This window comes from Rhinolophus hipposideros (assembly GCF_964194185.1).
Source record: "Rhinolophus hipposideros genome assembly, chromosome: 5".
Lineage (NCBI taxonomy): Eukaryota > Metazoa > Chordata > Mammalia > Chiroptera > Rhinolophidae > Rhinolophus > Rhinolophus hipposideros.
In genome coordinates this window covers 6,081,807-6,108,870 of record NC_138051.1, presented here as the reverse complement: position 1 = coordinate 6,108,870, position 27,064 = coordinate 6,081,807, and positions in this window count along the sequence as shown.

The following is a 27,064-nucleotide window of genomic DNA, read 5'->3' as shown; positions in this document are numbered from 1 at the left end:
CCCTCCTTTCTCTCTGTACCCCCTTCAGTTCCCAGTCGCGAGGAGGACCCCAGTCTGGGAGCTTCACCCCACTGCATTTCTCCAGCCCATGCAACCTGGAGTCAGGAGAAGGGGAAGGGCAGGGGGTTTTAACAGCTGCCACAGTGAGATCTAGAAAAGGAAAAAGAAAGACTGACGGCTTTTCCAGGTGAGACTGGGAGAAAAAGCCCCTGAGCCCCTGAGCCCCTCATGTGCTTGTCTAATGGATAGAACAAGAAGGCCAGGCCAAGCCTGGGGGAGAGGGCGGTGAGCGAGGTCCCAGGACACAAAATGTAGGGCGACACTTGCCAACCTTGAGGGTGAATGCTTCCTCAAAGTCTGCACTCTAGGTGCCTCGTTCATGTCCTCCTGCTCCCAGCCCTGCATGAAGCTCAACCCGTACCTTGACGTTAAACTTTTGGTTTCTCCTAAATAATCACCTGAGTCAGGACCATCATTTCATTCTTTGATTGGAAAGGGACGTCTGCAGAATAGACAAGTGAGAGCCCAGAAATGTCTGCTGACACCTGCTTGCTGATGGTCCCATCATGGGGAGTGAGGCTCTTTCCCCGGCGGAGGCGGGATCCCCACGGATGGTAGGTACACCAGTGCCAGGGGACCCCTGCCTAGGCCCTCCCAGCTGCCAGGAGGTGGTGCCGCCTGTGCCAGCTGTCAGGACAGCCTCTGTGCTCAGAAGTTGCACAGGATCTGAATGCAGGCAGCAGGTGGGAGCCCCACTGGGGGAGGCAATGAAACGCACAGCCGTAAACGAGTTTATTATTGTGGTTAACTCGGGAAATAAACGTCTCGAGCACTCATAAAACATTGTGTTTTCTGTCTTTATGTCTCAGAGCCTAGGTTTTTTTCCAGCACTGTGGCACCAGTGGAACCAGTGTGGGCCTGCGGGACACTGGCAGGGCCTGGTGGCTAGGGCCCTGGGGCAGCCCCCACCATCAGCCCCAGCCCTCGCTCTCCTGCAGGAGGTGTCAGGAGAGGGGCACAGAGCAGAGGGACTTGGCCAGGGAGGAAAATGCACACAGACCTGGAGATGTGTAAAGCATTATCATTTCCTTTCTGTTCCCTCAGGGTGTGTGGTACACGTGCCTGCCTGAGTGTGTGTTGTGCGTGTGAGTGTGCATGTGCATGCATTCGTGTCTGCATACATGTGTGTTGAATGCCTGCCTTTGCATTATGAGCACTCAACAGGAAATCATGATGACAAGCAAGTTGCTGCTCTCTCTCAACCATGGCAGAGATTACATATAGGCCCCCGTGGGGCTGACATTTTAGGATTTGAAGATGCTGAAGACAGGGTCTCTGACTAGGTGTGCCCTTGGCAAATGCAGGTGAGGATAAATCCTTCAGGAATCTGGGGCTCTTTATTGGCCATGGGTCATATTTGGTTCAGTCTAACATTAGTTACTATATTAAATAACCTTGAAATCATCAGAGGCTTAACACAGAATAAGTTTATTTCTTTCCACAAGAAGGTGTTTCTGGTGAATCCATAACTCTCCTCCACATGGTGATTCTGGGATTCAGGCTCCACCCATCTTGTGGCTCTGCCCCTCTAGCGCCTCTGAGTCCTCTGTATCCACTGGCAGCCAAGACAGGCTCACACCCCATTGGTGAGAACCGGTCACATAGCCCCATGGCATTGCAAGGGAGCCTGGGAGACGTAGTCTTTGACTGAGCAGCGGCCACATTTATGAGCTGGGAGTACGAATTTCTGATCATCTCTGCCAAAGGCCACAGAGCTTAGCCTACTAGAGGGATGAACAAAAAAGCCAAAGTTGCAGGCCCCCATCTTACAGGGTTGAGTCTAACTTCCCCCAAGAGCATCACTGTCAATAGGGGGACCGGGAGAAGGAGAAAGATGGGTGACTCCACAGAGGTTCTCAGCTGTCTCAGTTTCTCCATCTGGAAAGTGGGGTGACTGAAAGTACCTACCTCCCCAGGTTGAGCCAGGTTTAAATGAGTCTCCAGGATGATACCTGTACTGTGAATGGTAATTAATGACAGCGGGGAGGAGGCATCACTTTAGAGTTAGTGAAGCCAGAAAAGAGACAATTAGTGTGGGTGTAGGAAGAGACAGTCTGCTTTGTCCTCTGTTCTAACAGACGTCCCCAAATCCAAGTCATGGATTTTTATCTGAGCCTGGCCATGGCCTTATAAGTTAGTGTATGTGTGTGCTTAGTTTAAAATTACTCCAACTAACACCAAACACCTTCCCTCAGACAATGAATGTATACACACAATCACACAGAGAGAAGAGAGAAACAAAGACTTCTTTTTCCAGAGGAAAAAAAAAAGCAGGTTTAGCTGTAGATGCTGTGTGCTATATTTAGTGTAGGTTTGGCACAATCATATACTGCCTTACATTATTTGAGGGTTTAAGTAAATATATTAATTCTGAAAACAGTTACCATTAGGAGTTTAGAGAGAATAGAAATAAGAGATGTGCTTAGCTCTCAAAGAGCTGGTGCTGGTGGGGGTGTGAGAAGGCACAGCCTGGTATGGGTCATTTAAATAAGAAACCCTTTCCAGGTAATAACACAGGCCATCGCCACTGCTGAAGACAGCTCCAGGGGAGGGCAGGGGGCACTGCACTCATTCCCCTACCAGGTAATAAAGCCCTTTCTTCCTCAGTGACACCTCTGCTTGGTGATGGGCACAGTGGGAAATGAGCCTGGCTGCCCATCAGACAGGCTGGCTTTCTAATCCTCCCTGGGCCACTTGAATACTGTGTGGCCTCAATGGTTGTGAAAATTAGAGTTAAGGGTATGTGGAAGGGTCAGCCCTGCACCAGGTGCGTGAAGACCAAGATTAATGCAAAGGGGATAGAATGCCCTGTTAGCTCTCAGGGGTGGTCCTCATGTCCTACAGACTCTACTGGACACACAGTAAGCACTTAATTCATGGTTCTATCAAGTCAGTGAAGCTGCTGGCCAGTTCCTTCTTCCCCTCCCCTCCTGCCTCACCTTCTCTTCCCACTCTCTCTTCCTCTATACAGGCAGCTGAAACACTCACCATGTGAAGAACGTTCTTTGTCTTACTGAATTCTCCTGCACTAATCTGAGGAACCAACCCAACAGGAGCCTGGACAGTCTGTTTGCGTCCCCTAGTCGGCCTGAGAGGGTAGAAAGAACACAGACCTGGGGGCTGAACTGACCTGGGTTCCAATGCCAATTCTGCCAGTTACTCGCTGTAACTTTGGGCAAGTTGAGTGAGCCCATAAGCCTCACATTCCCCGTGTCTACAATGGAGGACACACCTACCAGGGGAACCGATGCAAGTGTTAAACGAGACAACAGGTGAAAGCATTATCATTATTATCTTGCATTTTGTAGATATTCAAGAGCTAATAGGTTCCTTTTCTCCCATGTTATTATTTCAAGGAAATATGTAGCCATGCAGCCCCACTTCTGAACTCCAGTCTTGAATTTCCACCATTAGAACTTCATCTCTTAAGCCTTTGACCCTTGTAAAGATACAATGCCCATTGGGAGAATACCTGGGGGACTGTCCATGGTTGAAAGAGTGTAGACTGGAAGACGCAAAAAGCAAATATATATGTATATATATACATCTACTGTGAGACTAGAAGGCAAGTAGATTCTTATTCTGGTTCTCATTTCAACCAGTTTGTAGAGGCTACTGGAGTGTTGGGTTGAGGAGGATTGTGAGCTCATTTGAATCTGTGAAGAAGAACATGGAAGTCCTTGGGTCCTCCAGGGGATGGGGGAGGCTGACAGCAGCCTGGGTGCTTGTGTCCTGAGTGCTCAGTCCTCCTGGCTTGTTTCGCCCACTGCCACCATCCAGACTATCCCTCCAGGAGGTCCTCCTGAGGCATATGCTGCCCTTTGCTTTCCTTTCTCGGGACCATCCAGCTTCACTGGCTACCTGGCACTGATATTCTGTATGCCCAGCTGCTTGTAGCCAGAGCCACCTCTTGCCGCCAGAGGGGACAGTTTGGAGCCTGCAGCAGCATGCCTCAGCATCTTGCTCCCTGAGCCTCATTACGATATTGTCGATATTCCGCACGAAAGGGCATCTCTCCCAACACCTTCACTTTTTTATTAATGTGTGTGAAGGCAAGTCAAGCCTGATTATCATGAAGACAGTTGCTGAAACTGCTCCTGGAGAAGGCTCATTCAGACTGTGTAGGCGGTTTAATTTCAGAGACCCATTAATTGGCAAAATTGCTTAAGCAGCTGCTCTTGGTGTCATCTCAGGACTACTTTGTGAGACGCAGACAGGGGAGAGGGAAGGAAGGAAGTGGGCTTCCCAGAGGCCAGGCTGCTCAGCCCGGGACAGAGGTCGGCAGCCCAACAGTGCCCAGGATCCCCACTCTTTTCAGGCAGACAGGTACAAGTGCTGCAGGGGGATCACGCCCTTGCTTTGGGTTTGCTGCTGCTCCCTTCTGCCCCGTCCTAACCAGCGTCACTCAGCCTCCAGACCCACATGCACACACCACAATTTCTCTGCTGTTTCTTCCCTCTCCAACCACTTTCAGCCAACAACAAATCCCCATTCATTTTCAACCTCCAGCTCAGAGTGTCGACTTCTCTAGGCAGCCTTCGCAGGTTTGCCCCCAGAAGGTCAATCTCCTTCTTCTTTTTGCTAGCTTTGTTCTAGCAACACTCCACTGCTTCCAAGATAAGATTGCATTGTAGGCAGGGTTTATAATGTGTTTCTTTCTCTCTACCCCCTGCCGTAAGGAATGGGCTGATCAAATGTTTGTTACATGGAATATGCGATGCTTGGGTGGTGGGTCATAAAGTCGTTCATTCATTCAACAAACATGGGCCAGGTATTGTGCTAAGTAAGGAATGTGGGGCTCATTCCAGGCAGAGAGGAGGTCTGACATGCCCTCAAGGAATGCATAGCTGGGGAAATCTGAGGAAGGAAACCTCTAGCTCAGGAGATTGGAGAGGACTGGAACTGGGATTTAGGAAAGGGATATAGGAATCTGGTGATTGTTCTGACACAAGAGCCTTCCAGAAAGCATAAATATGTAAATGTTCTGGTTAGTTCCCAGTAGATAGATGAATCCTGGACTGAACATACTTTTAAAAAAAATACTGAAGCACTATATGCATGCGGTAGAGAGCACAAGTGGATGCCTCATTACATTCTTATATTAGTATCCACCTCATAATTGCCACCCAGATCAAGAACTAGAACATTTCCAGCTCTGCAGAAAGCACCCTAATGCCTCCTTCCAGTCACTGATGCCCAGGTGTAACACCGATTTTGACTTACCATAGATTAGTTTTGCCTGGAATTATAGACAGAAATCTTTCGGCTCTGGCTTCTTTCACTTAAAGTTATGTCTGCGAGGCTCATCATGTCATATTCAACCGTTGGAACAAATAGGCATTTAATACATGCCTCCTGTGAACCCAAGTCTGGCAAAGACTTCTTGTTACTTATCACATGTCCACTTTCCCCTTCTTTCTTACCAGTAGAAAGAAGTCCAATTTATATAGGGTGGTACTGTGGACAGCTAAAAGACTACATTTCCCAGGATTTCCTAGAGCCAAGGGTAGCCAACGAGATGTCAATGGAAGCCACTCAGCAGGGCTTCTGGGAAGCTTTTTCAGGTGACTGAGTCAGCCAGGAGTCCCTACTTCCCTCCTTCCTGCACCTGGTATGTGGATGTGGTTGGAGCTCCTGTAACCATCCTGGGCCATGAAGAGAATTGAGAATAGGGTCATGTGACAAGGATGGTGCGGCAGAAAGCTAACAGCCTGGATTCCTAATGGCATCCTGGAACTCCATGTGAGCCCTAGACTGGCTTGTTGCAGCCATTGATACTTGAGTTTTCGGTTACAGGCAGAAGAAACTAATCCTAACAATTAGACCAAATTGGTATGCAAAACCTCCTCATGGCGTATGAAATAAAATCCAGATTCTTTGCCATGGCCAATAAATATAGCCCTGTGTGATCTGGCTCCTGGCTTCCTTTCTGATTTCTTCGTCCATTCTCTCCCTTGCTTTCCATGCACAGGAACCTTCTTCCATCTCCTCAAATACCCAGAGCTCCTTTTTTTTTTTTTTTTTTTTTTGCCTCAGGGCCTTTGCACTTACTGTCCCTCTGGTAGTAGGGACAGTAGTAGGAACCTACTGTCCCTACTACTATAAAGAGTAGGGACCACTCTTTATACAATGCCTGCCAGGTTTCTCCTCATCTTTCAATCTCACTTTAAGCACTACCTTTTCAAAGAGGTCTTTCCCAAACACCTGATGTAAACTAGATGACCCTGGTATTTTTCATTTGGGCACTTATCACACTTTGTAATTAGTCTTTTGTTTGCTTATTTCTTCAAAGCTTGTTCACTTCCACTAACCCTCATTCCATGATGGCAATAAATGAGATTGTGTTTTGTTCACATTTATGTCCCTGCACCCCACCATAGTATCTGACATATGGTAAATACTCCATAAATATTTTTGAATGAATGGATGAATTTGAGGGAAACACAAAAGAGACTACAGCTCTCAGGTCTACCATAAAGGAGACTATAGATCTCCGAGGTACAACAAAATAAAAGCAACTATATGTCTATAACATACCAAAATGAACAAAATAGAGAACTCTGACACCAAGGCCAGACTGGCGAGCAGATGTGGGACTCACATAAACAAGCAGACTGCTGAGAATCCAAAGAGCACTTGAGTGTAATCAGGGATGACTTTGTAGGATGGGGACAATTATAAGAAACTGAAAGAAAATGAAAAGCAATCAGTATATGGAGGAAAATCTATTAATTAAGATTGAGCTTGATTGTGAGTAACGAAAATGTCAAAGTAACAATGGCTTAAAGAAGACACAAGTGTGTTTTACACACACATAAAAGACTTCAAGTCACCAGGGACCAAAGTGTTTTCTATCTTGCTTCTCTGCCATCTTTACTACACTGCTGATTGTATAATATGGCTGTAAATTATCCAGAATCCATACAGCAGGAAGAAAGAAGAGAACGAGAAAGGGATAAAAGATTTAAGCCAAGTTCCTTTACTATCTCATTGGCCAGAACCTAGTTATATAGTCTATCCTAGTTTCAGGGAAGTCTGGGAAATGCAGTCAGTATTCTGAGCCCAGATAAATATCAGGGCTCTACATTAAAGAAGACAGGCAGAGTAGATATTGGGGAAAGCCATTGAAGTGTTTACCCCAGGGCAGGGAAATTATTCCATTTGTGGAGGTATGGCAGATTGCAAAGGGGGGCTCAGTACACTGGAACTCCTCTCATCAAGAGTCTATTTCACCATGCTTTACATCTGGGCTGGCTTGTTACTTGCTTTGACCAATAACATGCCATAAAATCGACAATGAGCCACTTCCAAGCCTAGGCCTCAAGGAGCCTTGCAGCTTCCGCTCTTGTTACTCCTCAAACACTGCTGCCTCTGAACAAGCCTGGGCTAGCCTGGGCAAACACTGCTGGAGGATGGGAACCCATGTAATGAAAATCCGGACATTCCAGCTGACATGTGAGCAAGGCCATCCAGGGCCAGCCAATCCCCAGCCAACCTGCAATGGACGGCCTATGTGTGAGCAAGCGTAGAGCAGCAGAACTAACCAGCGGACATGTGAGCTGATCAACTGTTGTTTTAAGTCATTCAGTTTTATTGTGGTTTCTTACCCAACAATAGACACCTGATAAAGCTGGCAAGGCTGCAGGTGAGGGCATACTGCACGTGTTTGGGGCTGAGTGGAGAGAATTCTTGGAGGCTGATGTCAAGCCTGGTTCTCTCAAATAACCCCACTCATGTTTATAATACCCCAGTTCCAAAAGAAGAGCCCTTCTGGGACCCAAAGCTCTTCCCAGATGCTTCTGGTTAGAAGAGTACTGCGAGAGGGAGTCAGAAGTCGGAGACTCCAAAATTTCACTATCCATCCCAACTGTGTGCCCTGAAGCAAGTTACATCCCCATCCTGACCACCTTAAGCCCCGAGGCCCCTTCAATGATTAAAGTAAGGCCGAGTCAGCCAGTGAGGAAGCAGAGAAGGCCACGCTGGGACTCAGGGAAACAGGACCCTTGGAAAAGCTACAGTGATTATAACAGAAGCATTGGCTCAAACTAGGAAGAGGAAAGGGGGCTCAGGGCCGCCCCCAAGTGGCCATGGCCTTCCTCTGAGGGTGCGTCAACCACTCCTTGTCCTTCCGGGCAGAATCACAGAGGCTCCTAAGCAAAGTGACTTTGATCTGTCTAAGCCCATCAGTGACAGAGCTCTATTGCGGCCCCCACTCCAGATTCCAGCCCACTGCCCTTGCTACCACACCAGTTGCCCTGCCACCCCATGAGTCAGTGTGCAGATTGGTGTGGGACCTTGTGGCCCCAGCCCCAGGGTGCCACAGACATCTGCTCATGCTCTCCATCCAGTTGGGGTTGGGCTCTGGATCTCTACATGTCATCCACATCACAGGAGCAGTCAGTGGATACCTCGGACCTCACTGAGCCTCGACAGTGCTGGGTGCTCCCACAGAAGGGAGTCACACAGCTCCCTTCTCAAGGAGGACGGTGGTCAGTCCCATCTACCCCTGCCCCACTCTGGGCAATGAGACATGGGCTCAAGAAAGCCGTGGCACTGCCTTCCCACCCCTGGAAGGAGAGTGGACACCTCTGCTATTCCCCTGCCCAGCAGCCTGCTGGTGCATTTAGTCCCTGGGGGCCGCATGGGCTTTAGACATCTCCCCCTCCCCCCCCTGCCATGAGTGAGGCTCATCTGCCTTCCTGGCTTCTGCCCAAATCTCTGGCTCCTGCTGGACTGGCTGCCTGTTTAAAAACCTGTCTCGGGCCGGCCCGGTGGCGCAGGCGGGTAGAGTTCCGTGCTCCTAACTCCGAAGGCTGCCGGTTCGATTCCCACATGAGCCAGTGGGCTCAAAAAAAAAAAAAAAAAAAAAAAAAAACATTTTTAAAAAAAAAAGCAATTAAAAAAAAAAAAAAACTGTCTCAGCTGAACCCTGTGACTGGTAGTGCTCCCAGGAGTAAAGGAATGATTGTTCAGGGCTCAAATCCCAGCTCTGTTAGCGTGTTATCTGTGTGGTCCTGGGCACTTTAGTTAACCGCTCTGGGCCTCACATGTAACATGGATAGGACACTACCTGCCTCAAAAAGTAGTTGGAAGGATTCAGAATTAACTTTTAAATCAAATAATATATCTGCTCGTTTCTGGTCTTTCTGGAAAATAGGAGGTACATGTGTCCAACAGCGGGTGCTGGCTCTCAGTGCAACAAGATGGGAGCATCTTGACTCCCTTCCCAGGACTCTCCCTGCAAACTACATTTCCCAGGTTCCCTTGCTAGCTGGCTTCCCATTAGGTTCAGCCAATAGGAAGCGCTGCTGGGAGATTAGAAGGCAAAGAGGGAGAAGGCATTTATCTTCTCCTAGCAGTGCCTCCAGCAGAGGCAGGCCCATGTGCCAAGGGCAGCTGCCCCCCCCCCCCCGCCACCATTGGAGGCTCCAGCAGTGGCAGAGCCAATTCCAGTAGCATCTGCAGGAGAGCAGACCTCCAGGTTCCCACTGGGTGTCAGCACCCCAGCAGGGCCGCTGGGCTATATGAGGACTGTGGGCCACAGTTCCCAGGACAGAGGAAGCTTCCTGGTCCAGGGCCAAGAACCTTCATTTCCTTTTGCCCTCTGACCCTTTCAGCCCCCTTGTAAGCAATTCCTTACATTCAATCTGCTTGAAACATCTAGAGCAGTTCTGGTCTCCTACCTCTGACCGCCAGGCTTCTCACTCTCACCCTTCACTGAATCCTAGTGCAGGCCTTCAGGGGTGCCAAGAACCACCTAGGCACCCCCCCACACACACACACACACACACACGCACACACTCTGCCCACCCCTCCCTCAGGTTTGGGCCTCAGTTGTCCTATCAGATCAATGACATGAAACCTTGGCCTTCCCTCTGAGAAGGGGCCCAACCCTCCTGTTCTAATTACTTCCCCCAAGCCCTGACTTGGCCCCAACTGTCCTCAGCTCACTCATTCCCCACCCCCGCCAGGGGCTCCCAGCCACCCCAGTGGCTGAAAAGGTGTACAGCTTCCCACCCACCCCTTCAACACAGCAGAGAAGGGAATGGCTTCTGCTGCTAGCACAGCTCAGGGGTGACTCTGGGGCTGGAACAGCCGTGCAGGGATCCCCCAGTCTAGCCTCTTCTCTTCAGAGTGGCAAAATATTCTTATGCCCATTGTACAGACAAAAACAGTGAGTTTTAAAGAGACAAAGTGACTTGCTCAAGGCTTTCTTCTGGGAGAGGCTTCCATTTATCTGACTTCAGCACTCACCACTTCCTGTTAATTCTTCCAACTCCTCTTCCCTGTTTCAGGTGTTCAGGCTGAGTCCCACATCCTGGACTTTCCAGTCCTGAGACCCCAACACACAGTGTCTCAGATTCCATCTCTGCGGATTGCTATTTTCTGCCAAGGAAGTGAGACACTCCACGTGTACTGAAGTGTCCGTGGACCAGTGTGTCTCTTCCTTAGAAACCCACTCGTTCTGAGTGAAGGCCTTCAGCGGGCCACTGGGCTCAGCTGTGCAGACTGTGTGCTCACCATCCTGGTGGGTGCCACTCGTGACATGTGAAGAGTACCTGCCCCACCCACCGCCTGGAGTCTGCAGTCCACACTGCACTGGGCCTGTCTTTCCAGAGACAAGGTTTAATGCATAGGAACACATAGGTAGAAAGAGCTCATGACTCAGGATCAGGACACCTGGATCTGATATGGAGTCTCCCACAAGCCACTGACATTCTCTCTGTGGAGTTGTGTTTCCTCTCCAGAAAAATCGGGGCATATGTTTGTGCAACGCTGAACACCTACCTACAAATGTGCTTTCTCTTTCAATCACAGAGCAAGCCAGGCAGGCCTCCCCACTGCAGAAACGGGAAATGGAGGCCAGAGAGCTCAGGACTTGCCAGGCACCCACAGATCAAGAGGACCCCAGCCTGGCCTTGGACCCCGGTTCTCAGGCTCTGCACCTAGTCCTACCACAATGACTTGGGGACTGGCCGCTTTCTCGGCTGTAACATCACAGGAAGCTTTGTGCCCGGGTGCCCATACAGTGGCATTCTTGTGAAGCATGGCACGTGTTGTCCTAGGACTGCCCAGGTCCATCACATCCTTCCTCCCGGGGGATCCCTTCTCCAGATGGAGCTCAGAGCTGGCTCCTCAAGGTGCCAGGTGGAATCCCAACATTTCCCCGCTTGCCCGGGCCTGGCAAGCAGAGCCTGAGAACAGATGCCGAGCACCTTGCTCTTGGCAAGAATGACGGATCTGCAGGTCCCCTTCTAGCAGCCACACTTACTCCCCCAGTACACGCTGTGTCAGCCCATCCTAAGCTAGTGAAAATAAAGTGTCCCTCCGCTGACTGCCACACAGTCTATTTATACCACTTAAGACACGGGATAAATGGCTTCTCGGTTTCATAATGAAAGGAATATTTCATTTTGCAGAGCTGAGGAACTGTTTATTGAGCATAAAGACAACATTTATAGTGTGTTTTGATAATAAGCTGATCTGATGTTGGCTCATTTAGGCAGTGGCTTGCTTCTGACTCAGTCATCTCCTCTGAGGTTGGTGTGGGTGGGGAGCGGGGGTGCCCGGAGCCTGTGTTATGGAGTCTCGGGGCCCTGAAATGCCCTTTCATCAATTGTATTATCTTCCTTAGTCCTCACAACACTGCCATCACTATTCCTAACTCACAGATGGGGAAACTGAGGCACAGAGAAGCTCAGCGGCTTTCTGAGGTCACAGAATCAGGAAGTGAGAGAGCTGGAATTAAATGCAAGCAGACTGGCTCCAGAGCCCATTCTCTTAACTATGGTGCTGGAGATTTTTTTTTTCAGCCTAAGAAAGGCCTAGACAGTAGAAGGAATGTACCACAAGGCAGTGGGCAAGAGAAGAGACTGATGGTTTATGGAGCTATGAGCCCAGCACAGGGTCTCTGCCTCAGAGTTGTCACAACCCTGGTTGCAGTTTCCTGAGCATGAAACCGGTGGAGACTTTGCTCCCTGAGCTCCCCTCTTTCAGGTGCCTCAGTGTCACTGCTTTTTCCCAAAATGTCTGCCATTCGCATGTTCTGTCTCCACAGCTCCATTCTGTAATGGCTGAGCAACAGCGGGAAATCTGGCTGTCCTTGCTGCCTCCATCCCCTGCTGATGTGTGTACCCTGCTGGGATCTTGGCTCTGCCCAACGCCAACAGCTCCTCCATCGAGTCTCTCATTTATCCACTGGTAAGGACCGAAAGTTTGTTCCCCCACCCCCAAATTCATATGTTGAAGTCCTAACCCCCAAGGTGATGATATTTGGAAGTGAGACCTTTGGGAGGCGATTAGGGTCAGATGAGGTCATGAGAGTGGGGCCCCCATGATGGGATTAGTGCCCTTGTAAGAAAAAAAAGAGACACCAGAGCTCTCTCTCTGCCGTGCAAGGTCAGAGCGAGAAGGCAACTGCCTACAAGCCAGGAAGGGAGACTTCTCCAAGAACTGAATGTGCTGGCACCTTGATCTTGGACTCCCCAGCCTCCAGAACTGTGAGAAATCGATGTGTGTCGCTTAAGCCACCCATCTAGGCATCTTGTAATGGCAGCCTGAGCTGACCGAGCCACCCACAGAGGACCCTGTAGGGAGTTCGTGGTAATAATTGCAGCCACTGGGTGTTGCTTTGTGCTGAGCACAGTGCCAAATGCTTCGGAGGTTGTTGCTAATCTTTACAGTAGCCATGGCAGTTAGGTATCACTTTCTCTGCTTTAAAAATAAGGAAACAGACCCAGGAAAGTCACTCAGACTTGTCCAAGACCACACAGTTGGTAATAAGCAGAGCAGAAAGGCAAGCCCAGGCGTGGCTGCTACTTTGTCGTGTCTCCTCTCAGACGTCAGGAGTGAAGCCAGATTAGACAGACCATGCTGGCTTCCCTGCCCTGGCCCTCACTCCAACAGAAGCACCTAACTTCCTTCTGAGTGCCTCAGTCTGTCTCTGAAGTAGGCTGAACCACGGCTCCTAAAGATATTCTCATCCCAAACCCCAGAATTTGTCGTGTTACCTTATATGGCAAAGGAGGTTTTGTAAACATCATTACATGAAGGATTTTGAGATGGGGAGATTATCCTGGATTGCCCAGGCAGGCCTTAAAGGTAGTCACAAGTGTCCTTCTGAGGGAGATGACTACAGAAGATAGGAAGGCATGTAATGACAATAGCTGGGAGTTCATGGAGAGATGAACCATGAGGCAAAGTGTGCCAGCAGCCTTGGAAGCTGGAAGAGACAAGGGACAGATTCTCCCCTGGGCCCCTCAGAAGGACCCAGCCATACTGGCACCTGGATTAACCTATAAGATTCACTTCTAAATTCTGACCTGCAGAACTAAGAGAACACATTTGCGTTGCTCTAAGCCACTGAATTTGCGGTGATTTGTTAGAAATCACAATCCTATACAACCCTATACAACCCAATCTCCCAGTTTAGTCCTGATTTCGGAACTACCATCCTGTGGACTCCATACGTACACCAGAATTTGTCAGTATCCCAATACAGGATCAGAAAACTCCATCACTCTGTGTGTAGGGTTGCCACTGAGGAGAATCTTGAAGTTCAGAGAGGGAAACTGACTTGAAAATCATAAGAAAACAGTGGTGACAGTGGGACTTGAACCCAGGGCCTCCAGCCTCCAGATGAATCCTTTGTCGTCTCCCTCACCTTCTGGGCAAGTTATGCCTCTAAAGAATGACAAAGCAAAGGGTAACTGTGGGATCTCAGAGCCATTTCCTGTTGGAATGAGTATGTGTGTATGGTTACGTTTTCTTGTTTGTTGGCTGGTTATTGTATTTTGTCCCCACATCAGACTACAGGCCTGTGGCACCACAAGGCCTGAGATTACATGATCATTGCACTTGCTAGTTAAGGGCTTTTTTTGGTGAGAGAGATGATACTAAGTGTTCACCCAAACCATTTCGTCCTTGCATCTGGTTGGGCCATAAACGTAGCTCTGGGGAATGGAGTGTGGGGGAGGCCGGCAGGCATTCCTCAGAGATACGGTGGGTGTGTTTCCAGGCCCCCTGCATTAAAGCAAGCTGTAGTCTTTTTGCTGGTGGATGGTCTGGCCTTCAATTTGTAAATAATGCAGCATTTGTGAAGTGTGATAAAGTGAAGCACAGTAAAACAAAGTGTGCCTGTATTGGGGTTATTTTTGGGTAAATGAGGGAAATGGCGAACACTGGCTTATACATAGTAGGCCCTTAAGATAGTTGTTAAATTAATTAAAGTCTGAGATTTATGAGTGATCTATCTTTAATTTTCTTCTTTCATATTTTGTTTCTCTCCCTTTCTTGCCCTATTCCTTCCTAGTTTTTTTCTAATCTCTAATACCATAGGGATTCATGGGAGAAACTCTCAAAATGTTTAAATATTTAAGAAACTCCTCAGCCCTTCCTTCAAGTCTACCTCTTTTCCCAGCTCTTCTCTAAAAAATACGAGTAACGTTAATAACTAAGACCAAAATAGGAACATTTTTGCTGTGCCAGGTCCAATGATCAACATTTTGCACGCACTGTTTGGCATTAATTTGGTGTTAATACTTTCCTTAAGGTTCTTAAATCGCCCTTCATTGAATTTCACTTGGTTGTCTTCTGTGAATCTCTTAAGGCAGGGATTAGGTCCTTAACTTTCTGTGAACCCCAGCCCTTGTCACCTAAGTGTGTAATTAGCATTTAGCAAGTACTCACGCACATGATTCAGTAGATGAAGGGATTCACGGGTGGATGGATGGATGGATGGATGGATGGATGCATGGATGGATGGATGGATGGATGGACAGCTGAACAAAATTATTTACATCTTTTTACTCCTAAGTCATTGGGAAACAGACCAAATCAGAGATTCCCTATAAACACAGAGTGTTCGAGGACACTAAGGTTAGGGTAGATTTTGCAAGGCACAGCCGATTTATTCCATATGGCAAATACATAAAAATGATAAGTTCCCCCAAAGTCCAGAAATCCAGATGGGTGTCTGGCCCTGGCCAAATGCACGTGATATATTCTTATTAATTAAGGCAGACTAGTGTCCTCAAATTAACCAAGGAATACATTTGCCCACCCACAGCGATGAGGGAAGCAATTACTTATTAATAAAGCAATAGCTAAATCTAATTATATCCCCATCAGAAGTGGCTGGTAATAAAACCGGGCTGGTCTTCCAGAGCTCGGTGACCCTGATGACCTCAAATCAAAGTTGAAGCCATCCGTCAGCTTCCAGTACATTCCCAGCACACCTACCAATTACGAGCTCCCTGGTGCCGCTGTCTGCCAGGGGTCAGAGGTCACCACATGCACCAGATAGCTGGGAGCTGGAATGGGGCTTTAGAAATCTCATTATCCTGTTAACCATACATTTATCTGACAAGATAAAAGAGACTAGGTGACCAAGCTATCATTAAAGATTAATAGAAAGTATAAAAAATTCAGCTGCAACCAGCATTGCTGTTTAGAGCTTGTGATCGGCATGACAGGGTTATTAATCAGGGAGCCAAAAAGATTTAGGTCTTCGCTTGTGATAGTTTCTATTTTTATTTTTAGTTTTGTTTTTTTTCTTCCCTCTGTCTCAAGTCATTACCTCGGCTCCTACCACCCCAAAGCGTAGGTCAGAGGAGATTCCTGCTAATTGGCTCTTCTGGTTTCCAATCATAACCCATCAGGCCAATTATAAGATTGCCAAGACTCAGAGGGGTCGTTGGCGGCAGCACAGGGCCGCTGGTGGGCGGGCCAGCGATCCTCGCTGCTTACTGGGCTGCCGCCCTTCCTCCCATGCCAGGCCTGTTAATCACCCGGGGAAATCAATACTTTTTAATTTAATTCAGTCCTCTAAGCCCCAAGATGATGTCTCCTCATTTGATTCCATTTCTCAGCCCACACCTACCCAGGAGTCAGAGCGCAGGCTGTGTTTAAGGTTTAGGGGTTCTTCTTGTTCATTTTGGTTCTATCTCTTATCGCCCACATACACGCACCGCCCTGCTTCTTCTCGTGTCCCCCTTCACCTTTTTTTTATCATAAATCAGAGTCCTTTTCCTATGCAGCCCTAGAAGATGTGCGCTTAGATGACAACGTGGCCGCTCCCCTTCGATCCCAGGCCAAGGAGATAAGCAGGAAGATGATGGAATGATGGAAGGAAGGGGTGCCCAGAGCAAAAGTGCAGCCTCAGTCGGCCCTGTAGAGGGGAGTTGTGGCCCAATGGTCCTGAGAAAGCTGCTCAGGAAGTCAGCTCAGCCTCAGCAGTGAGCTCACCATGCCCGGCAGGCCCCCAGGGACTCAGGCCTGCAGCCCCTGTACCGCTACCTAGATGACCTCTCTGAGCCTGCTTCCCAGGCTGGGAAATGGGGACAACCCCTCCTCTCAGGGTTGCTTGAAGATCAAAGGGAATCCTGGAGTACAGTTTCTTCTATTGTAATCACTTCCTGGCTGGCTCTAGCTTCCTCTGGGTTCCATTAAAGCTAATCTGATAAATCAATTAAGGATAAAATGTCATTAACTGGCCTCTGGCCAGTTGCCAGAGTTCAAGGGCAACATTTTACTCCTCGGCACCTTTACTCTCCCCCTCGGCTCCCCCCAACCTCCCCCACCCCCCGCGACACACAGAGAAAGGGAGTTCTCGGTAAGTTGTCTGATGGCCTCTCCTTATAGTTCGCAGACACTGTTCACGCCTCCATCAGCACAGCCCAGCACAGGCCCACAGTAAGTGCTCCACAAAGGAATCAACGTCTGGCCAGACGAAAAATCCAAACCCCCTGCTAGGAAGCAAGTCAAGGTCAAAAATGGGCATGTAGGCTGAAGGTCCAGCCCAAGAAGCCAAGGAAAGTAAAACAGAAAAATCAGAAAGAGAAGGGACAGGTTGGGAAGAGCAAAGTGGGTCAGAGAGCGTGGCTTAGGACCGAGGTTATGCACAGACTTGACCTTGTCAAAAAGACGTGGCTCCTCCAGCTCTGTGGCCTGGGGCTGGACATAACGGTTTCTAGGATGAAGCATCTCAAGAGAGTATGGAAATTGTGCTGCCAGTGCATGCTGGGAATACTGTGCAAAATGGTTGCTTTGTTTCCCTAGAAATCCAGGTAGGCAAAGGAAGGAAGGAAGGGTGGAAGTGAGGAGGTCTTTGAACAGAAGCGTGACAGGAGAAAAGTGACATTTCAGGAGACAGGCTTCCAGTGATGTTACATAGGAAAGGTCAGAGGAGGAAGAATGGAACTGGGAAATGAGTAAGAAGACCAAAGCAACTGTCCGGGGAAGATGCAACAAAGGTCACGACCTGAATGGCGATGCTGGGGATGTGAAAGGAAGCCGAGAAGTGTATTCACTCTTGTCTGAACAGAGTTCCAGCTCCCCTCTCAGCCTGCTTCTCATTTTCTCTGTACCTCGTGTCCCAGCCAAGGCCTGTCCAGCAGGGCCCACCCAACCCCATGCCCTAGGGTCAGGCCCAACGGCACCAGGTAAATAGAAAGGAAACACATGGCGTCTACGTTCCTTTCCCTCTCCTGACTGCCTCTGACTGCCAAACTCTATCTGTCCCATCTGCAAAAATGTGGCATTTTATATTCAAAACAATACGTGTCTAATTATTCACTAGATTATTTACTAAATACATACCTAATAATTAATTACAGTTTCAAGTATTTGTCCCCAGTAAAGCAATTTTTCTTTTTCTTTAAACAACAGTGCCCATTGCTTGAAGATCCTAGATTTGGGAAACAAATCCAGAGTGAGACAAAGAACCCATAACAGGAATCAGGTGAATAGGCTGGCCTTGCAAACGGACACAGGGACAGTTTCCTCAGACACACATCCTCATTAAAAAAATCGTCTGAAAGATTCTGTGGCTAAGAAGTGTGTGTGTGTGTGTGTGTGTGTGTGTGTGTGAGAGAGAGAGAGAGAGAGAGAGAGAGAGAGAGAGACAGAGAGAGACAGAGAGAGAGAGAGAGACAGAGAGAGAGAGAGAGAGAGAGAGAGATCGAGAGAGCCTGTAGAGGGGAGAAAGGAGAAAGGAGAAAAACTAGTATTTGGGCATTACCCTTATTTCACCCTCCATTTAATGCATCCGTTTTACAGCTAAGGAAACTGATATTCAGAGAAGTTAAACTGGTTCAAAGTTACTCTTCCAGTGTCAGAGCTGGATTTCCACAGCTCAAAGTGGGCTCAGTCTTTGCTAAAAAGACTGAAGAAATAGAAGTACAATGTATTTCCGCTCCCAGTGGCATGCTTACTATTTTCTCATTCTTGATATGTCACTATCATTTTCTAAGTGCCTTCTGTCTTGGGCATTGTGGTAGGAACTTGACATACGTAATCTGATGTAATGCTCTCCACATTTCTGCAAGCATTATTATTCCTATTTCAGAGATGAGGAAATTGAGACACTAGAGGTTATGTCATTCTCCCATAAGGAGCTATAATTTAAATGCAGGTTTGTTTGACCCAAAGCCCAAGCTCTTGAACACTGCACACTGACTTGCTTCATTAGGACCCCGTTTTGAGCCTTGAGAATTCAGAATCTAGATACATAGGGAAACCACACACATGTGAAAACCAGAGTTGTCACATGATGGTCTATATGTAAAAGACAGCAGCTACCCTACATCTCTACAACTCATGTTCTCTCTGTCTCCCCAGTCTGTCACCCTCAGGGTACCCACTGCCCTGGGCTACCGTCCCTCACGATTGCAAGACGGCTGCCACCACGCCTAACATCACATATAGTTCTGACAACAACCAATGTAAGGGAGACGAGCTAATTCCTGTGTATGTGTGTCTCTCACTCTCTTTTTTTACTTTCCTTTTTATTTTGTGTTATTTCAACTATATCGGTCTAGCTTTTTGTCTGTGCATACGTATGGAAACATGTTGGGGAGATAGTCACCTAATGTTAAGAAGACATCTTTTTTGTACTTTGTTGATTTGCTTTTGTAATGAACATACACATTGTGTTAGAAAATATAATCAAGTCAGGATTCAAAAGAAACAGCAAAATAAATCTTATGAGGTCTTTCACCTGCGTAATATGCATTAATATTTACCCTACATTGTCCCCTGACAGGATAAAGAGCCAACTCCCCAGCAGAGACCCTAAGGCCCACTGTGATGTGGTCTCCATAGTCCTGCCCAGGACACCAGCCCTCAAATACGGGCGTGTATGTGTTTCCTCAGCTCGGGCATCTGCCTCTGGCGGGAGGACTTCCCTCCACGGCTCCTCCAGGGAAAGCCTTGGGCTCCCTTCAGGCCCAAACCAAGTATTACTTGCCCTTTGAAGCCTCTCCAGGAAGCTCAGTCCGAGGGTATTTCTCCCCTGTCCAGGAGCCATAGAATTCTATTGATTCTTCTACTTCAGTGCCTGTTACAAACTGCCTTGCCATGTGAGTATTCAGGTCAGTGGTGTGCTGGAGCCGGCTTCCACTTGCTCTCAAAACAGGATTCTGTGCATCTGTTGCAAAGATGTGCCCTTGTTCCCTTGAAATCTGCCATGGTGAGAATATTTATACCATGGGAATTGGCAGGTACTATAATCGGCAATTAGCCCCCCCGGGAAAGCTGGTTGGTAGCCATTTACCAGCACACAGAGTATAGGTGGTATCCTTCTCTTCTACCTCCAAACAGCTCACTGAGGTTCTGTCTTACTCCCCCAAGCACCTCACATAGTGCTTTTCTCAAGGCAGGAGCTCACTTGTAGATAACCAGCTTTTGAAAATGCCGTGTAAGCAGAAGGGCAATCCAGGAATCCACTCGTCATCCCCCAGCTCTGGGCGTCAGCCAGCCCTTGACCCTGGACTGTGGGGCGAGAGCTGCAGTCATTCAGGTTTGTCTTCCTGGAGAAATCCGGCCCCACCTGTGTGAGAGGCAACACCAAGCCTTAACAGGAATGGTAGAGAGGTAAAATAGCCCCAGGCCTTCCCAAATCCCCAAGTCTTACACAAATGGAGAAGCTTAAGTGACTCAATAAATGAGCCAAGAAGTTCATGTCTTGGAAAATGCAAGGTGAATCATTAAACTGGCCCAGGTAGCACTGACCATCAGTTTACTGGTGGGGTCAGAGCACTGTCTGTGCTTTTCAAGGGAGATTGCAAGTGACAGAGAGAGCAAGATGCAGGCCTGGGCAATGCTCCCATAGGTTCCCTGAGTCCCCAGATTCGCATCTGTGCACAGCAGTCCGGGCCAGAGAGATAGTCCGAGCAGGTGGGGTTCTTCAGAGAACTGACAGACTCAGCCATGAGTGAGACCAAGCCACTCACTCCACAAGACTACGGCCATCCAAGTTCACACCCACATGTGCCTTTGAAGCCCCTGTGAGAGGAAATCTGGAACACCGTCCCTCCAGCCATCAGGCAGGGGCTGGGTCTCTGGCATCCATATCTCAACCATGATGCCCAGTCTGCAGGCCATTCTGAATCATGTTTGTTGAGCTCTGGTCCTTTGCACTGTGACACCTTAGTCAAGGCTCTTCTCTCTGGGCCTCAGTTTCCCCATACAGACAGTGAGGTGCCTCGGCTTTATGAGCTCAGTGATAGCCCTCCATCCCAACAGCTTCGTCACCTTATGTTTCTAGGTATGTTTGGGCCGTGGCCCCAGCCTGGAGCTCAGGAAAGACTGAGCGCTGCAGGGTTTAACATCCCTGACCAGAGACCCTGGCCCAGGCTTGGAGGGCCCCCTCCCTGGCTCAGCAAACCCTGGCTCCTGTGCAAACCAGTTTGTCTTCCTCTGTGACCCATCCCTGGGTGGGACTGCTGCCTGAGCCCACCCCGCTTGCTGGGAGCGCTCCCAGGGCCTCCCTGTGGGAGCCGGCTGAATGGCGATCAGAGATGAGCAGGAAGCTCAGCACGTGTCCTGCACCTCCGTCAGTCGGTGGCTTCTTTGAGTGGAAGAATGTCCGAGGCACGTCAACACTTTACCGGTTGCTATTCCAGGTGGGCAAGGCAAGGAGAGAGACGGCTTGGGGGCTTATGGGCCCTGAAGAACCAGCCTGTGGGGGACGGGATCCAAAACACGGGAGGGGCTCAAGCTGCCCTGGACCCCGCCTGCAGCCTTTGGGAATCTGAGGAGGAAGGGGGGCAATAAAATATTTTTCCTGCATTTTCTGCCTATTGGACACTCTATCATTTCTCTCGTTTCTTCCTTACTCCACGAAGCAGGTACTATTGCCCCATTTTTCTGATGCAGTTCTGTGAGATGCCTTGCCTTGTCCAAGGTCACGCTGACCTTCAGGGCAGACACCTTTAGGAATGACAGCTAAAAGGTACTGAGCACCACACTTTGAACAAAACTAGGAAGTAGGTACCACCCGTATGCCTGCTTACCATCCTGATTTTCACATGTCAATAGTGGGGTCCACCCCTTCTACCCAACTAGGGGTGTACTGTGGACCCCAAGCCTCTTTTGGGGAGGGGTTCAGTTGGGCCATCTGAGCAGTTTAATCCAGGAAGTCTTGAGATGGCCTGGGTGGGGTTCCCATTCACGTGAGGTCCAGGGTAAGTGGGGGGCGGGCAAGAGGATGTGACCACCTTCCAAGGGAAAGCCAATCTGGGACCTAGATTTGGGGCCAGCCTTCCCTGAGGCCACAGCCTCACGGGGGACTCAGACCAAGGGACGGGCTGGAGGTCTCTGACTCTCCCACCCTCCGCACTTTCTCCACACCCCTCCTGCTAGTCTCTCTCCAGGCACCCCCCACCACCACCACCACCACTTTAACTCTCCACAGAAATAGGCTTCCAGCCTCATTCTTTCCCCCAATAGAGTTCAAAGGTCCGTAAAGTATTGCTTTAAGGGCTCATTTGTCCATAACCCCAACATCAGCAAAGTAAAAACAGGCTTTGCCTTCTTCGGAAATCAGCACCCACTCACCTCTGCATGTGGCCCTTCCCTCAGGGGCTTTGCTAGAAGGGAAGGGCAGAGGGTCCACAAATGAACCAACCCAGTTCTGTTTTCCTGTCCCTTATAGGAGGAATCGGGACCTCAAAGAGGTTGGCTAACTCACCCAAAGGCACCTGTGATAATGGCAGGAGCTGGAATCTGAGCCAGGGAAGCTGGCAAAGCCTGCGTTTCCACCAGAACTTGCACCCCTGCCACCATTGTCTAGACTGGATTCCACTTGTGGGGGCACCTCTGTGAGTCATCTCTTCTCCCAGAGCCTGGCAACCCCCATCCTTCACAGCGAGCATCTGTCCCGCCACAGGCGTGACCCTATGACCTTTCTCAGCCCAGGAGCAGCCCCGGTCACATCTCCTATCTTTCTTTATCCCCCATCCGTCTGCCCTGCGCTCCTGCCTGCCTCTCCCTCCATTTCCATTGACGAAACATATTATTGAGAGCCTATGACAAGGCTCTGCAGAGACAGAGGTGAGTAAGCGGGTCAAGGTGAGAGCTCGTCACAGTTTACATTCTTCTTGGGGGAGGCAAATAAATAAGATAATCTCTGCTGGCGGTAAGTGCTCGGAAGGCAGAAGCGAGGTTAGCTTGCCCAGCCTATCCCTCATCTGGCCTAACTGGTTCCCTCACTTGACCTTGTGGAGCAACAATGGGAGGGGCACAGACAGGAAAAGAAGACAGGCCCTTCGGGGAGCGACAGTATCTTAGACTTTCACGCTCACCATGGAAGGCAGAGATTATCCTGTTACAGATGACGAAACGGAGGCTCTGAGATGTTGCTCAAAGACGCGGGCTCCAGAACTGTGTTAAAACCCAGTTCTCCTGCCTTCCAGCCCCGTGCTATTTCCAAATCACACTGCTTCTCAGTGTGAGGAGGCTGCACTGATCCCCCCACTGCCCCAGCCCACAATCCCCTAACCGGGGACAGCCTCCCAACACCCTCCCCACCTCCACCCCTGCGTCATCTACAGTGACAGCTGGGAGCGCGAATGGAGGAGTCCCAAGACGCCCCATCAGCGCAGTGCTCAGGAGCTGTTTTCTATTCATGACGTGGCCGTAGAATTGAACGAATCCGAATGCCTCACTTGACTCATGCAAATGCTCTCTCTATATTCCCGTGTATGCATTAAGCACGTACTGTGTGCCATTTACCATGTGAGTTGCTAGGCACAGACTGGAGAGGGAGACAGGTAAAATGCCTGAACTCATGAAGTTTACTAGTTACTAGTGGAGGATGTGGCTGTAATCGAACAATCACAGGCGTAAACATGGCATCACAGACTGTGATAAGGTCTGTGAAAGACAAGAAAGGGGTGACATGATTCATTCTGGAGGGTCCCTGAGGAAGGAACCTGGCATTAAACAGGCAAAATGTGGCGGGGAGGCGTAGGGGAGGAGGCGACACAAGAGATGGAACAGGAGACCCAAGAAAGACACAAGGAAGGTACATGATGAGTTCCAGGGACTGGAGAAATGCTAGTACGGCATGAAAGCAGAAATAGCGAGGAAGAATGGGAGACCTGCGTGCCAGGGTTGTGGCTGGGACACACCAAGTGGTGAGTCGTGGGACATGATCATACTTTGGCCTCGATTCTGGGGCAAAGAGGAGCCTTTGGAGCTTTTAAATATGTCTGCATAGAGATGAGGGGGTACTTGAGGTTTTAAAAATTGCCCTGGCAGGCAGGTAGGAGTCGGCTTGGTGGGGGCAGAGGTGTTAGCAGGGAGATCTGTGGAAGCTGTTGCCGTCATCCACATGAGAGAGGAAGCTATTTTAGAGGGGGGTGGGAACGGGAAGAGGCAGGAGAAGTGGGTGCCGTCTAGAGATGCGGAGTCAGCAAGGTTGGGCCATGCATCACAGGTGGGGATGAAGGCGAGGGAAGTCAGGAGGGTCCAGGTTCCGTGAGAGAGCATGGCTGCGGAAGACCTGATCTTGGAGTCTGAGGCTTGGATTGATAAGACGTGTCCAAGACCTCACCACCAAGCTTGACCCTGGACTCCGGCTCTGTGTCTCAACATGCAGCTCAAGCTGAGCGGAGCACGGTCCTAGAGGCACCACTTTCTCTGGCCCCCTACACTGTGAGATCCTGGAAACAAACACCAATCATTCTGGTGTGAATCCACCTCCACCCCATCGCAGCTCGCACACTCCCTGGCGCACAGGGCTTAGGATGGTTGTCCAAGGATCCCTAGAACATTTCTCAGTTCTAATCTGGCTCTAGGAAGTCACACCTCCTGGGAACTCGCATTCCATCGCTCCTTAAAATACTTGTACGGAAGATCAAATATCAGTTATGCAAAAGCTCATTGGATAGTATCAAGCAGTAAGTGAGTGGAAAATACATTTATTACAAAGCGTGGGTGGAGCTGAGCAAGGGAGATGAGATGGAAGGGGGCTCAACCCAAGCAAAGGCCGAGGAGGGGAAAGGGCAGGGTCGTCTGAAGGAGGTGGTGGGTAGGTCTGCTAAGTGCTTTCGTGTGTTACCTTGCTGCTGAATCTTCACAGCAGTCCTATTACAGTAAATATCATTTTCTTATTTTTCAAATAAGGAAAAGGAGGTGAACCGAAGTGGGCCACGTCGTCCCCGCTGAGGAACTAGCTCTTCTCACCCACAGGCGGGCAAGCCCTGAAGTCGGGAGAGATGGCTTACAGAGGTAAGAGTGAAAAGCAGCTTTCTGATGACGACGGTCTTCCCATGAGCTAGTGGAGAAAGAAACCCTTAGTGGCTAGAATCGGCGAAGGACTTCAAGTTTAGTAACCCAGGGCAATTCTAAGAAAGAAATTGGCCTTTCTTGAGATGGGCCAAAGCAAATAAAGGTGCTCTCCTCAATTTTTAGAAAGCAGTTGTCTCCCAGAGGCAGGGGGCAGGCCAGAGGGGTGAAGGGAGTCGCCACCTGGCCAGGCCGTGCCCCCTGATTCTCCCCAGCCACTCTGAAGGGCGAAAAACACAGGAGACACTGTTTGCTGATCAGCAACTTGGGCAAAACTTAATTGCTTCTCTGAACCTGAAAAATATCAAACTGCATAAATAAATGTGCTTTAAATTATTAATAGAGGCATTTACATCTAGAGTCGGAATGTGAACATTAGTGTAATTTCTTATGCTAAACTGGCTGGTGTGGCACGTGATCTGAGGATTCAGAGACACAAAGGGCAGGGAAGAAAAGGAAGAAGAGAGGTGCGCTATCTTGGGCATTTTACATTTTAAGAACCGGAAAATAATAAGAGAAGGAATTCGTGGGAAAAAAGGGTGGGAGGAAGTTCTCCTGCAGACCCAGATTAAGGCCACTTTATCACTAAGAACCAAGAACAGGACGTCCACCTTAATTAACCTCGGGGCAGCCTCTTGAGGTATACTGAAAGAGTGAGGGAGACTGGGCTTCCGTGAAAGGTGAATTACCCGACTTTCTCGAGGGTACACATCATTAAACGCAAGGTTGGGAAGGACCCATCAGATGGGCTTGGAGGTCAGGCCAGCGGGCATCAGTTAAAGCCTGTGTGGCCAGGCGGAGGGGACTCAGGAGGCCCCTACCACCTGACACTGTCAGGGCTTTACCCTTTTGGCTTCCAGAAGCAGGGTGGTACCAAACAGCACTGTGTCTGAAACTCACCTTAGCCACTCCTTAGCTAAGTATCCTTGGCCCACCTTTTCCTCTCTGAGCCTTGGTGTCCTCATCTGTAAAATGGGTTAATAGTATCGATCTCACAGCATCTCTGTAGGGATGTAGCGTGGTGTTCAGAAATTGCTGAGACTGAGTCCAGACACGAGTAAGGTAGATGACGCTCCCACCCATGTTCTCCAGTATCCGTGATATACCCCGACATGCAGAGGGAGAAAAGATGTTGGGTGGGAGGTGTGGGTTGAGGGGAGAGCAGAGGAAGAGAGAGGATATGAGTCTTCTTCTTGCCTGGCTCCTGGGACTGGGTTGAGCTCTGAGAAGAAGCTTCAGCGTCAGAAGTTTAAAGGTTTTATAGGACTGCGGACAGAAGCATGGAGGTGGACAGAAGTGTATCCTCCCCTCCTCTACCTGGAATTCTGCGTTCCAGTGGCCGAGGGGGATGGCTGCCTCACACAGCAGGGGTCATGCTGGGTAGGAGCCGTGGGCACAGGCATAGAATGAGAGCAAGAGAGGAAGGGTGGGGTGGGCACCACAAGTGACTGCTGCTGCCCTGAAATACCCAGGGAACACTCATTTCTAGCACTGGAGTGGGGGAGGGGCGATGAAACAAAGGTCAAGATTTTCTAGTCAAAGGCTGGGGGTCTGGGACCCCTGGATTGCATCTCTGAAATGTCTGTCATTAGGCTAGGCATACAGTAGATGTCAATACATGTCAGCTCCCTTCCCACTCCCCTTCTTTCCTAACTCTTGTGCATTTATCGGGTGTTGATTGTTTCCGTGGTCTGTTGTTTCCGTGGTCTGTTGTTTCCGTGGTCTGTTCTCCTAGGAAGTTGGAGGTTAGGGTTCTGTCCTTTAAATCCCAAAGTGAACATGGACTAACACTGTCATGCAGGGGAGCAGGCGGAGTCTCCGCTCCTGCTCCCCACATAAGAATGCAGGACATGGTGAGGCCAAAAAGGAACACCCACGGAGCCATAAGTAGGGGAGTCATATCACTATATTCTCACCGGCGGTATCCGCCTCTCTGCAATCCGCTCTTGCTAGCCCCCATTCTTTTCTGCTAGCGTAGCCACAGCCGTTATATTAGTGGCCAATGGCTTACGGGTTACAGCTGACGGCCAACTAGCCACAGCTGCTGGCCATCCAATCACAGTTGATGGCCATTTACTACCCGAGCCAGCACCTTTCTATGTGAGGCCGAGAGCCTGGAAACTGCTTTTTGGGGCTTTGTCCCCACAAACACATATTCAAACACCAGCTAACACTTAACTCTTCATATTACTATTTTTAAAAGACTTTTATTAAAATATAACTAACATAGAGTATTATATTAGTTTCAGGTGCACACCATAGTTATTCAGCATTTATACACCTAAAGAAATGGTCACCATGATAGGTCCAGCAACCGTCTGACACCGTACCACCCTGTCACAACGTTACTGACCACATTCCCTATGCTGTACGTTACATCCTCATGACTTACTTGTTTTATACCTGGAAATTTGAACCTCTTATTCCCTGTCAC